Below are 15,356 nucleotides of genomic sequence, written 5' to 3'. Positions count from 1 at the left end.
CTCGGACTCAGACATACTTGCGACGGCCACTAGAGGTCACTGTCAGGTAAACGTCAACATACAGTAGCGGCCAAGTTTGGTCTCACTTACTCATTCAAGTGAATGGGAAGGTGTGTCCAGACTTCTGACCACTACTGTAGTTTACCTTTTTCTGTCTTTATTGATATATAAATAGGCAATTAAATGTTATTTTTACACAGAATTATCATATACAGAATATTCATCTTACGAGTTGCTGAAGAAAAGTAAAAACACAAACCATGAGCGAGATGGAGTCACAGTTCAAACAAAGATTTTAGACAAAAAAAACAGGTTTTGGTTTCGAGGAACATCAAATTGAATTTTTGGCCCTTTTGGAAGAACATCTTTGTATTTTTCTCCTAAAACTCTCTTAACTGCCCAAAACTTGTCTTAAATCAGGTTTCAGCCTGATGAAAGTCTCCTGTTCATGAGCAGCTGAACGTTCCTGAGATTTTATCATCACCTAAAATGTCCATATAAGGCTTCATGTTCTGTTCTGTTTGTGGGCGAGTTTCATTCAAATGTTCCCAAAGAGTAAAAACACAGAGCAGCTGCAAGTCCTGCTGTCAGAAATCAAACAAACACAGAACTAATTTCTGAGTGTTAGTGGTAGGAGACCCAAAACTACCGAAAATATGAATCCATCAGAGCAGAACGCTTTGTTAGATGCTAAAAAACATCTTTCTAAAGCAAAGAGCTCCATGATGAGAGTCATGTGACAGTCACAGAGATATTAGAGGAGAGAATATTACAGTCTACAGTATACAGTATATTAAGTGGACGACATCCCAAAAGTGAAGCCAAAACATCTGGATCGTCCCCTGGTGGCTGCTGCAGTATAGGTCATAAGCCCCGCCCCCTCCATGTTAGCGGATAGGACATGAGCCAAACTAAATAATCAAAGTACACAGAGATGGTTTCTGTCATTTTAGATTGTTCTTATCACGCTGATGTTTGACTAAGTGTTCATTTTTCTGATAAGTTTGTTTTTAATTAGTTATTTGACGATATAAAAAGAGAGTGTGACGTCATGACGCTGTGACAGACGCCAGACGCTCTCAGGCGGAGGGCCGTCATCCCGCCGCCCGATTCCACTGCACAGACTCCAAATGACGTCACACAAGCAAGACGACAGAACAGAAACGTCGTGAATTTAGATGGTTGTCAGATAGTGACAGGGCAGGAGACACGTCAGTCACATGACCCTGCAGACTGCCAGGTAAACTGCTGCACTCGTCACTGATCTGTGCCACGTGTGATATCACAGAGGTGTGATGTCACAAATGTGTGATGTCACAGAGGCATGACGTCAGAGGTGTGACGCCCGTGATGTCACAGAGCGCAGCACAGAGCAGAATCATCGACTGGATGGACTCAGTTGCTTTTATTTCTCACGGAGCTGCTTCACTGCACAGTACACGTGTTGGAATGTGTGTGTGTGTGTGTGTGTGTGTGTGTGTGTGTCAGGCTGAGCTTCAGTGTGTGTGTGTGTGTGTGTGTGTGTGTGTGTGTGTGTGTGTGTGTGTGTGTGTGTCAGGCTGAGCTTCAGTGTGTGTGTGAACAAGCTGCCAAAAATTTCTAACTGAAGAGATGCCAAGTTCAGCTTCCGGAAATTTCTCTGGGAGGGGCAGCGAGGAGCCGAGTGTGTGTGTGCTTTAATAAAAGTGCCAGCTAAGCTGATTTATTTCCTCTAATAGACTCTGAATTGATTTTTAATTCAATAATCTTGGAATAAAACAAACCTCACAGTTAGAACTCTCACCTGTCAGGCAACACCTCACTGATGTCTGTTGGCCAATCAGAAGAGCAGAAATCTTACTTTTGACTTTTTTTAAAAAAATAAACTGTCAGACAAACTGTAAACTTTCAGTTTTTCTGGGCCAATCAGAAGCAGAGCTGCAGCATCATGTGATTAACAGGTAAACGGATAATAAACGTCATTCAGTGTAAATAAATTGAGATGCTTGTTGCTCTCAACTCTGCCAGCTGATTATAATCCAAAGACCATGTGACTAACAGAAGTGTCTTCAGGGTTCACTTTTTAAATTTGACATGAGCTGTTATGAAATGATCGAGTTTTAAAAAATGAAATGAAGCTAAAAGGGTGAAAAGTTCACATTTTATTATTTTAATGGTGATTCATTATTACGGATAAAACGTTAAACATCTCTGAAACAGCGAATAAAGTGCAGCCATTAGAGAGCATTAGCTGCCCAGAGACTCTGTGTGTGTGTGTGTGTGTGTGTGTGTGTGTTCTGTTTGCCCTGAGCTGAGCCTGGCAGGTTGAGGAGAACGCCTAATTTTTGCAAAGTTTTGTACAATTCAACTTTAATCCTTCAAGTTTAAGAGTCATGTCTTCATCTCAGAATTAAACTGAATGTGACACGAAGAAATTCAACAGCAACATCTGATCTGATATTCCACACATTAAACACTTTGTCAAGCATAAGGCTGGCGACTTTTTATATTTTTCTTATTGTCAACAAACTGATATATTAACCTCTGAATATAAGTGATCCTGAATCAAAGTTACAGAGGCTTAAGTGTCCAACAGGTGGGACAGTGTCGTTTAACAGGTTAACAAGTATTGTGTGTGTATCAAAGCCTGATATATCTTATTCCTCCGTTGTTGTTAAAAACTATTAAAACACGTTAGTGAGTCCACGACATGTTCCATCATCAGATTTATTGACAAGAAGAAGAATATTGGAGAAAGAGTGATGATTCATCAGTTACTGCCATATGAACAGAACTACAAAACCTGCATATTGTTACAGTGAAATGTCTTTTCTCCTCTTGTGTGCTGACTTTAGTTTCTGTTTCGTGTTTTCATGTTAAATTGAGGAAAAAAGAATAAAAACTTGTAATAAAATAGTGATAAAGAAGATAAAAACATTAAAGTACAGAGTGTTTTCTACAAGATGACCAGTAGGTGGCGGTGTTGTCACACACACACACACACACACACACACACACACACACACACACACACACACACACACTGTACCTCGGGCCTTGTCTCTCCTGTTGCGGGTGAACAGTTTGATGCTGACGGGCGATGATGAGGGTTGCTGGTTCGATTCTCTGGAGGCCGACCTGAAGATCCCACTGAAGCTCAGCCTGACACACACACACACACACACACACACACACACACACACACACACACGCACACACACACGCACACACAGAGTCACAATCATGTTACAGGGATGCTTGATCATTTTATCCAAAGGGCTTTACAGTGTTTCTAATGCTTATCTCCCCCCTATGTATCAGGTGTGTATCAGGTGTGTATCAGGTGTGTATCAGGTGTGTGTACCTGCGTTGAGATTTGGGTGGTGAATCCTGTTGTGGAGCTGCAGTCTGGTAGGGGAAGATGGTTTTGGGGGAGCTGGGACTCATCTTGGAGCTGGAGGTCCTGGCTGGAGCGGAGCGGGGGCTGGAGGGCCGGCTGAACGGAGCCCGATGGAAGAAGCCCCTGGTGGGGCTGGCAGAGTGGCACACAGCCTCCCCCTGCAGGACGGGAGGACTCATCACATTACATCACTGCCCCACATTAGGCTGCATTCACACCAAATCCGGCAATCTGGCACTACGATAGTGGGGGCTACGATGGTGTTTGAGGTACCGGTGAGACCATACAATAAGATCCAGGAAGTCAAGCTGGAGTTACAGATTAATGCATTCAAGAACTTCTCAGGATGAAAAACGCCTCACAGTGGTTTGTAAAACTCACAGACAGGATTTTACAGCTGTGGAAGGTTTTCACAGCAGCAACTATTTTATCTTTCATCAGGATGTAAAAAGCAGCGTGATGTTCAGATTACACGGTGGCCTACAGGGGAGGCCTATTTTCCGATGCTCTACTAAACATGTCACATGCACGTGCATACATAGACGTGCACGGTCAGTTGCAGGGTTACTGTGAAAAACATTCTAGATACAGTAAATACTTCATACAGAGAAAATGTGGCCGTGCAGGTACCGCAAGGAGACAGAAGAACAATTCAGCGTTGTAATGTTTTTGTGTCACTCGAGCAACAACAAAAAAAAGTCCACACAGTGAATCAGCCAATGGTTTCAGGTTACATCACATGACAACATCAGAACACGCCCACAGCAGCAGGACAACAGTCACACTCTAAACGTGTGCTGCATAGTAAAACATCCTGGACGCAACATCACTCCTCATTACTTGAACGTGGTGATGTAAACGTAGTGATTTAAGTGCGCCGCCATGCGTTGATGTCGTGTTTATTATAGTGGAGACAAATGTTTGGAAATTGGAATATAATGAGCGAATAAACACAACATTGATATATTTATTTCATGAACCTTAATGTACAGAAATCTATAACCTGTGACACAAAAATGGATGATGTTTTAGAGCTCATCCTAGATTTCTCAAAGTGGGCTTTCCTGTAATTCGAACCCTGACGTTGCGTTGAGTTTTGGCAAAAGTTGTGTCTGGTTCAACTTTTTTTCTTTTTGTTAAGCAAAAGCCTTAAGCTGATATTATACTGTCTGCGTCCACGAGTACGCAAGGGTCCATTAGGGTCCGCATGATGTAAATTTCGTCATCAAAGGGTTTACGCATAAGCCCTGAATATACTCCCAGGCAGACGCGTACATGGACAGCTGTGGACACCACAGATGTGTAGTAATTCTGTTAATACTACTTTGACCAAAACGTTCCTTCAACTCTTCATTGAAATCTCTGCCATTGAATTTCATTAAGCTGATTTGTATAACTGATATTTTATTGTGCATTTCTTTTAGCATTAGAAACACTTTGAGCTGCATTTTGTTTTCCGAGAGCTGACTGAGCTGCTCACAGGTGTTTCAGCCTGAAAGATCTGGATCAAAGTAAGTAACAAACACTGCAGATCAGCAGGTTTTCAGACTGTGGATCTCCTTGTTTTTATCTGCTGATTGCAGCAGACTGATCAAAGCGATCAGCTGATTAATAGCTCAGGGGAATGTGAGTGACGTCATCACCTGTGAGCTTCAGGTCACCTGCTGCTGACTTCAACACTTCATGAACACCACATGAACAATGAGTCAAATGAGGTAAAAAAACAAACCTTCCTGCTGCCGTCTTTCTCTGCTCGACCTGGATCTCCCTCCAGGAAGGGCATCACGAACACACCGAGATCCTACACACAGAAACAAACAGAGGGACTTTAAGCTCTTATATCTTTTAATTAAAAACCTACAGTAGTTATAACTGAAACAGTTATTGATGTGACACAAAAATCACCAAACTGTGCATATCTTGTTCTTTTTGTATCACTGGGCATTATGAGTCCCAGCTGAATGTGATGAAAGGGAAGTTTTTACACACAAACCAATAGAACCACTAAGTGATTTGAGGGGGTGATGAGGGGGATACCACCCCCCCTTGTTACTACTCTGCTATCTCCCCTCTCCATCCCCTAGCAGCAGAGAGACTGCAGGGGCAGAAGGGTTGTTTAGTTGAATATGTTAGTCTAGTCTGCCTGACTCATTGATCCTTTATTTGACTGAAGTTTGTGCAAGTTAGAATATTTGGACCCGACGTTAGCTCTGAAATATCAGTAGTCTGACTGAGCTGTGTATTGATAAACCCGTGGTGCTGTCCGTGGTGCTGAAGTAGCAGACGGATTTGTAATTGCGCCTTTTTCTCTCAGTCCCGCCCTTCTGTCAGTTTCGTCTTGGATCTATAATATTCTCTAAATTATATACTATAAATATGATCATTCAGTAGTGTGTGCTGAGCAGCCTCTGTAACAAAATACTTTAGGAGAAACATGACTACAGATATAGTTTTTACTATAGATGTTTGGTGTAACCTGGGAGTGGATCAGGTCATGTGACTGAGGATATTAACCTGCACTGACCGCACCACACCCAGCTACTACAGTTACATAATTCCAGTTAAAGTTTATATGGTCAAAATGACACTGTGTTTAGAAAAATAAGCATTATTAAAATGTTTAATGTCCACACACAGTAAAAGAAAAGACCTACACAAAATATGTATTTAGCCGACTGGCAGTTCTATTAAATTGAAACTATAATTGCATTTATAATATCAAGAATTAGGCGAGTCCAATATGATAATCCTGCTGTCATAGCCCTCTGTCACCTAACCCTCCCACTGACCCACTGAAATGCAACACGGAGTTGAGTTAAAAATTACTTTACTACGTTTTGCTGCCTTTGGAAATTATTTAAATTTAGGAGGTTTTGGCTTAAACTTTCTAAATCTTTTTGTTAATTAATTGAATCTCTCTCACCATCAGCAGAGTTTGCCACTATACTCATCATTACTTTGTGTCATCCTTTCAGAGTTTCTGCAACTTTACAGTAATTAACTGTCAAATCACAATTCAAAGATTCTTCATGCTGAGGTTCAAAAACAGGGTTAAAATCTCAGAGAACAATGATGATAACGACTGAATGAAGTGTCTCAAGTATTCTGAGAGCAGTTCAGCTTTGACTCTGCAATTGTACGACTCAGACTGAAGTGAAGCAACATCAGACAGCTGCTGTGTTCGCTCTGAAAGTCTCAAACTGCAGACAGCAGTGGAAAGTCAGAGCCATGAAGGTTCAGATCTGCTGAGCTCAAAACTTCCCTCCTGTTGCATCATGGGACAGTTTGGGGGTAAACATAGAGACAGTCTCAGATTATCAGCAAAACATCTGCTGAGCTCACAACACGACCGAAACCAAACACTGTGAGAAGATCAGAGAGACACGAAGAGACTGTCTGTCTGTCTAACCTTTAACCCCGTGGTTATTACTGTAGCCATGACAACGAAGGTGACCTAACTTTAGGGAAGTAGTAACTTTAACCCACCACATGTTTACAACCATGGTCATTATGTTTAACAGTGATGTGTGACGGTTTTATAAAACACAGACAGATGACGTCGTCCTGCTCATTACTGCCGATAGAGACGCCAGATAAGAAAACGCTGCTATGTGTTGTTCTGGAGTCACCAGCTCTGTTTCAACACACCTGTACCTGACTGCACTGTGACATCATCATCTCAACTCAAAGCTCCACCAACAGACTTTATCGGGGGGAAAAAACTACTTGACAGTGAGATGCAGTCAGTGATGTTATCTAATCTGTAATCTACAGCATATAAACAAATATAGACAGTTCATTTTAATGTATTTATATAGAAAGAGATTTTACTGAAATGTGGTGATATCTGTAAATATACAGAGTCCACAGAGGAGCTATTGTGGCATGAAGCTAATGTGGCAGCAACAAATATTAGATTTAATCTCTGAGGCTAAAAAAGAATTATATTACATATCAAAAGACATCAGAGCCAGCAGTAAATAACCACAGGGACTGTTGAGATCTGGATCAGATCAATCCACAGCTAGCAGCTGGTTAGCTTAGCTTAGCATAAAGCCTGGAAACAGAGGGAAACAACTAGCCTGGCTCTGTCCAAACGTAACAAAATCCACCTACCAGCAGCTCTGAAGCTGGCTGATTAACACGTCATATCTCCTTTGTTTAATCTGTACAAAAACCAAACAATTCTATGTTTTACGGGGACACCAACACATATTACTGCCCTCCTGTGGTCTGACAGGTGCTCAACGCCTTAATACTCGAAAACCCCAAAAACTCAAAAGTTGAATAAAGGTAGCAGTTCAAACTAAGTTAACTACTATTGTAAATGAGTCCGCCCCACTCTGACCACAGGACCTCAGAGATTCGCACACTTTTTTCTTCTGTTTCCAGGTGCAAAATGATTAAATTGTCAAAATGATTTATTAAAGATCAGATTTTTGCCATCAGAGGCCAAAGCTCCGATTAATAATCTCAAAATAAACTCATATTTAATTTTCCTTGAAGGTGTTCGACAAATCAGCAGCACGCAACCTTCCTCAACCTCAGAGGTCAAAGGTCACCACATGCTGAGGAAACCTTCCTGTGAGGCAGAGCTAAGGGTTTATTCTCCATCATCTTCATCATCATCATCATCACTCTGTTTCTCACATGAATCTCAATATTTTTTGGTTGCCATTGGAGACTGACGGTTTAGATCTGGACTGAAAATGTCCGCCCACACACACACACACACACACACACACACACACACACACACACACACACACACACACACACACACACAGGGAGTTGGTGGATTTTGAGCCTCTTCCTCATTTCTCAGCTGTTGTTCTCTCTTCTTTTGGAGGTTTGACAGTGGAAAAAGCTCATTTGTTCATATTGCCTGATTTTTCTTTTAAGTGTTCTCAATTTTACAACTGTGTGTTAAACCAGCAGTCAGGTGTCTGTAATCATTCCTCCTGTTCATACTGGATATTAAAAGATCCTTCAAGTGTGCTTTCAATGGAAGTGATGGAGGATAAAATCCACAGTGTGTCCACACAGTCATTTAAAAGTCTGTGTGAAGCTTCTATTCAGCTTCAGCAGTCTGAGTTAGTCATATCAAGTGGATATCTGACACATTTACAGTCTTTTTAGCATCAAATTCCCTCTTTGTGTTTCCTCGGACAGTGTTTCCCTGTTGAGCTGCAGGTGGAAGTATAGTAACAAAAAGAGGCACTTTGGCACTAAAAAGACTGTAACGTTGAAAGATATCTACTTGATTTGACTCATTTGGATGCTGAAGCTTCATATTAGCTTCAGATAAACTTTGAAATACATTTTTGCACAGAAGGAGGACTGTGGATTTTGTCCTCCATCACTTCCATTGTAAGGTCATTATGAAGGGATCTTCTAATGCGCTGGTGTCGGTAACACGTGCACTGGAACCTGAACATGTGGAGGAACGTTATGTTCAGCGATGAGTCCAGATTCTGCCTACGGCAGTTGGATCGTAGGGTCAAAGTGTGGAGAAGACGTGGAGAACGCTATGCTGATTGCTGCACCGATAGAGTGACATCCTTTGGTGGAGGCAGTGTGATGGTGTGGGGCGGCATCTCCCTCACTGGGAAAACGAGGCTTGTCATCATTGGAGGCAATCTCAATGCAGAGAGATATCGAGATGAGATTCTGCAACCAGTGGCAATCCCATATCTCCACAGTCTGGGACCGAACTCTATCCTCCGAGATGACATCACTCGCCCCCACAGAGCGGGGTTCATCAGAGACTACCTCCAGAATTTGGGAGTGGAGAGGATGGAACGGCCTGCCAGCAGTCCTGACCTTAACCTCATTGAACACTTGTGGGATCAGCTTGGGCTTGCTGTTCGTGCCAGAGTGACCAACACAACCACGTTGCTGGTTGAAGAACGGGACGCCATCCCACAGCAGAGTGTGACCAGGCTGGTGACCAGCATGAGGAGGAGGTGCCAGGCTGTGCTAACTTTATTACCTTTCCATTTTTTTCATGTGTTAAGTGTTGTGTATGTAATGCTGATTTATATATTCAGTATATATGTGATATATTTTCATGAATGAATCAGAACTTTCAGTCCGTTCAGCAGCTCGGCTGCAGAGCTGCAGTCAACATGTTCAAACAGAGTTAGAGCAGACAAACATCCATTAAAAAAGCTTTAAAACAAACTCTACACACACCTTAATATAAGCTCAGGCTCCCTTAAACCTCTGAATTAAAGACCTCAAATGTCCCTGATTGTTGATATTTATTTATGTTAATAAATAATAATAACCTTTATTTATGTGTTTAAAACTCAAGTTGCAAAGTGTTTCACACGCGTAAGTGAATTAAAATCAATAAATCAATTAAACGGAGAAGTTTTAGGAAATAAAAGACATTAACTTTGACTCAAATGAAATAAGAGAAATAAAAAAACAGGGCGAGCTCAGATAAAAGTGTGTTTAAGAGACTCAGAACATAACAGCAGCAACATTTAAAGAATAAATTCAACTGTTTTTCACTTAAAGTCACTGACTTTCTGCACATCCCACCTTAATGTGAACACGAGACGTTTAACTGTTCATATTCTGGCTCATAATTCTCTCTCTACACCAAACTTCTGAACCACAAATCTATTTTACACTCATAAACACCTCATTAGCCATTAATCATGTGTGATTAATCCTTAATGAAGCTGTCAGAGAGCAGACAGAGTGTATTCTATTCATTTACGGAGATAAAACCTTCACAATTTTACTATATTACGGTCCGGGAGAACATTTATAGAATGTGAAGAATAAAACAGTATGTTTGAATGATGATTTTTAAGTTTTTTTTAATAAATACGGGTCATATTTGCACATATATATGTACAAAAATGTGTATCAGCTGCACAAACATTAAAAAAATCAAACATTTTATTCCCATTTTTGTATATTCTGGGTGGCTTTAGGGAAAGTCAGATTAAAAGAAATGTGTATAAAGTGTTTTTACTGATCTCAGATGTAAAAATGGGTGAAAGAAGCTGAACAGGATGTGAAGGTTAGGACACGTCTGTCCACTCACAGTTTACTGCAAAAACACCTCAGAGTCTAAAAGGAAAAATATCACTGAGACTCTGGTGTCAAACATTCAGACTCAGTTTGATCTGCAAAACACACACACACACACACACACACACACACACACACACACTGACTATACCTTCTGATCTCCAGCGTCCAGAAATCAATAATCCAATAAATAGTTCAGAGCTCAAACACACTCCTGTCCTGTGTGTCTCTGACTGACACTCACACACCTCTGGCTACCTCTCCCTCTCTCTCTCTCTCTCCATATCAGTCTTACTTCCTGTTTTTTGACACTCTGTGTGTGTGATTAGTTAGATAATGAAGGCGGATCCACAGACTGACTGAGAGTAATGATGAGACTGTTTTTAGAGGATGATGAGGACTACGTCTAACAGCATGTGTTCACTTTTCACTCTCTGCAGGATTTCACACTTTTTCTTTTACAAAACTTTCTTAGAGGGTTTTTTTGTGTGATAATTGTGATCACAATGTTTGATTTTGCAGGGTCAGGAAGTTGCAATACAATTTCTCTTTTTGCAGTAAAAATGCAGGAATTGGGAAAAACTGAATACTGCAGATCACAGAAACATCTATATTTCAGCTCTAATGTTTAATGTATTTTCTGAACATGAGAACCATGAGGACTCAAAGTTCTATAAAACAGAAAATACTGTACTTGAGTTCCATTTATAACATTTATTAAATAAACTTTCAGCTCAACATCAGCAGCAAATAAAATCATCAATAATGTTATTAAAATAAATCTAGTTTGATGTTTATGTTTGAGGCAGATTATGTCTGAACATCAGCTTGTCTTCTTCTGACTCACTGAATCAAACCTCATTTGGGAACATTTGGGAACATTTGGGAATTGTTTTGCTCGTCTATGGCATCATGTTTGTTGGCAGGTGAGATTTGTGCATCTTCCACCTGAGTGACGTCAGTTACCGCCACACCAAACACCACGATTGGTCCGAATCACAAGCAGCTGTTGATTTGAACATTTTATGCGGAAAAGTTGCTGTAATTTAGTAAAACTGCAAACTCGGGCAAATATTATGAGACAGACGCTGACAGCTGACTTGTAGCTTTAGAGACTAAAATTTATTACCAAATTCTCACAGTGTGACGGCTGCTATGACCAACGACAATACTGCATTACCATTTCATATTATTTATGAATACTTGACCGTTGTAGTGTTTGTATTTCCTCTGACTTTGTGTATTTTGACTGTTATGAACCAGAACAGCAGGACAAATTCCTTTTATGTGCAACTTGTCAATAAAAATAACCACCTGGTTAGCTTGGTGGCTAACTGTTAGCTGTTCAGTTCCTGACCCAGTTTCTACGGTTACAGGCGAGACCAGTCATCACTGCGACCTCTGACCTCCAGCGAGGTCATTGTGAGATGTGCCGACGTCACTAAAATGTCTCATTAGGGGGTCTGAGATCAGCTTTCAGTGACCTACTTACACACACACACACACACACACACACACACAGTAAAGCAAACGTGTGTTTCTTTCATTCTTCTGCATGTTGGAAGTAAAACAAACTCGTCCGATATGAAGCAGAGTCACGTTTAACAAACACAATGTAATGAAAACAGAAGAAATAAGGAAACAGAAAATCCTCTTTAGGATTCTCTTCAGTGAGTCAACAAACCACATCTGTGACATAAATGTGAGAATATTTGGATTTATAAGCAATAAATGATCCAAATTAAACAACCAGGTCCATAGTTGATCCGCGTGTTTTCTGATCAGCAGGACGATAAATATGTTCTGTTGATGATGTTGAACTATGGTTCGGTTTGGGGGACGATCACGGTTTGGGTTAAAATAAGAACTTTGTTGAGGTTAAGGGACCTTTGTCGTCACGGTTACAGTCAAGCTGGGGAAGTGGGAGGAGTTATGTCTGGCGGCGTTCCAGAGAGAAAATTCCTGTTCGTGTTTCTCTCGGAGACTCTCAGTTCTCTCTTCTACAGTTTGATCAACATGAAACTCTTAAATAAAGATATATATTTCGAGGTAGAACATTAGTTTGATTTCAGGAAGAAAAAGCTCAAAATTCAGTCATGTGCACCACTAACGGCTCTGATTCGCACCCATACCTTCTCCATGGCAACAGCAGCCGAGGCTCATGGGTATTGTAGTATTTTTTTAGCCAATCTCTCAGAAACAAAGTGTAAATAATATAAACTGGTGGTCAGAATATAAACATGAAGGATCGTTAAATTATCCAGGAGAGTTTCTACGTTCAGTAACATCGAGGAGATCAATTAAATAAATATTTAAAATAGGAACTCTGTAATAAGCAAGTGAACAGTGATCTGTGGTGTTAAAGTCTGATGTTTTGTTGACGACCTCCTCTCTACGTAGACTCTGTCGCTCTTTAACGTCACCTGATTTCCTCCTTTGCTCATAATCACTGCGGTTTGACGGTACAGTACAAACAGTCAGAAACGAGATTCAAAGTTCACTCTTAACTTTGGGAACAGAAGCTGTCAAAAAACAAAACAAAACACCACAAGGTCCATTTAGTGGCTGCTCCAGAGCTTTTGATCAGATAACACGATCATGGAGATTCTTTCAGCCGCTGTTTCAAAGGTCCAGAAGAAGTTTCAGTCTCAGATTATAAGATGACACTTGACATTTAAAAATTAATAGTTTTAATGACAATTACTGCTGAGGAAGAACATGTGATGTGATCAAAAGCTGAAGAACAGCTACTGATGGATGTGATGTGATTGTGGTGGGAAGTCAACATAGTTTTTACTTCTTCGTCTCTCTTCTCACGTCAGTCTGAAAAAACGTCTGATTGTTGTTTTTGTTGTCGGAGGAGAAACTCACTCACTTCTGTATTTTGGCTTCAAATTGACAAATCATTTGTATTCGGCTGTTTTACAGGAAGTTCATGTCTCTCTGCTGTTTTTAAATGTCACATTGAAGTTACACAGCAGTGCTCTGCTGCATCACCTGGTTCACAACTCTTCTGTTCTGTCTCGTCCTTCAGGGATCAGGCTATTTGTTGGACAACAGACAGATTTAAACAGATTACAGTAGATTTAAAGTAGAAACCCAAACAACCATCATCTACACACACACACACACACACACACACACACAGCGCTGCTCTCAGGTCAGATTGCGGGCTGATAGCAGCTGTTTATGGTGGTTTATGGGGCTGAATCATTAGACAGCAGCTCAGGTGTTTTCTTGCTGTAAACATACAGCAGTCTGAAGAGATGTTTGACCTCCATCTTTGTCAGTCACTAAAAGCCAGAAAAGAGCTGAAGAAGCAGCAACCAACACTTCCACTTTAGAAATCCATCATTTAAGTATAGTCTGTAAATATAACAGTATTCCAGTTAGTCCTGCATTATAGTTTATATATATATATATAAACTATATACTATATATTTTTTCTGCAGTGTCCACCATAGCTGTAAGTACACTGAGACACTGATAACTCTAACCAGATCGTGTTTGCATACGTACCAGTTTGTGAATCACATTTAATACACTGAAGTAGGGAAATATGTGGATATTATATCGATATCATGATGTGAGTCTAGATATCGTCTTAGTTTACAGATATGGTAACATGGTGTTGTCTTTTCTTGGTTTTAAAGCTGCTTTACAGTAAAATGATGTAACTTTCTGAACTTATCAGACTGTTGAAGCTGTTCTATTATCCTATTTACCCACTTAGTCATCATATCCACATTACTGATGGTTACTTATCAAAAATATCAGTGTGAAAATATTTTGTGAAAGCACCAGTATTCATCTCTAAAACATTGTTCCAATATCAATATTTGGTTAAAAAATATCATGATATTTTTTACAACATGTTTTTACTGTTAATCCTCAGAAACATGTTTCCTTCAGGACAATAAAGTCTGAACTGAGTACAAATGGGTCATAAATAAAATCTGGATTAATGATTCATGAAAGTCACATCATTAAGTGTGTTATCGCTCAGATTATGAACTCTGACCTGAGAGTTTCCTGCTCTGTGGTTTATAATCAGCTGGAGCTACTGTGAGAGAAAACGTCTTCTCTATTTCAACGACAGTAACAGTATAGAGTGCTGTCAGCGCCCCCTGCAGGCTGCAAGCTGCAGGCTTCACTCCATAAAACCACACCGTCGTTTTTACACTGCGTACAGGTTAAACTAACCAGATACAACATGTTAATAATGAGCTTTAACTGCAAGCTCCACAGATCAAACAGATATTTTTGAGTGTTGGATTAGAGATGAACTTGATCTATTTGGAGAAGTTTGAACGAGCTGCTGCCTGAGAAGAAATAAAATCCTTTTTCACCGCCGTTACAGGAAATAAATTTTGGTTTGATCTAGAGATGGAGATAACGAATCACTTTGCTGATGTGAATCGTTAGTTCAGTTCACTGTTTTTTGTGAACGCGTCACAGTTGAAATTAGCATAACACACCTCAATCTCCAGGTGCATTGTGGGTAATGTAGGTGCCATGTTTTGACAAGAGAGAAGAAAGTGGTGAATAAGAAAGACGTAAATATCAAGATGATGTTGCAGGAGTGAAATGATAAATCTCTTTTAAACACTTGTACATAAACAAGTACATATAATTGAAATTATATTTTAAAGCCAGAAATTTGCTGTCAGTTCTACTTTCAGATCTTTTTGGAGGGACTGAATATATTTGTGTTAATTCTCAGACAACTTCTGAATAAACTAACGATCAGTTCATTGTTGGTTTGGATCCAAACATGAGATTTGTTGACAAGAAGAAACATATAGAAAAATCACCAGAATGATCCTTTAATTCATGTTGGGACTGATTAGCATTGAACAACAACATATCTCATTACATCTGAGAACACACAGGGGAGCACTTCCCATGACTGTGTGTGTGTGTGTGT

Source organism: Thunnus thynnus, chromosome 21, assembly GCF_963924715.1.
Source record: "Thunnus thynnus chromosome 21, fThuThy2.1, whole genome shotgun sequence".
Lineage (NCBI taxonomy): Eukaryota > Metazoa > Chordata > Actinopteri > Scombriformes > Scombridae > Thunnus > Thunnus thynnus.
This window is presented reverse-complemented; position numbering follows the sequence as displayed.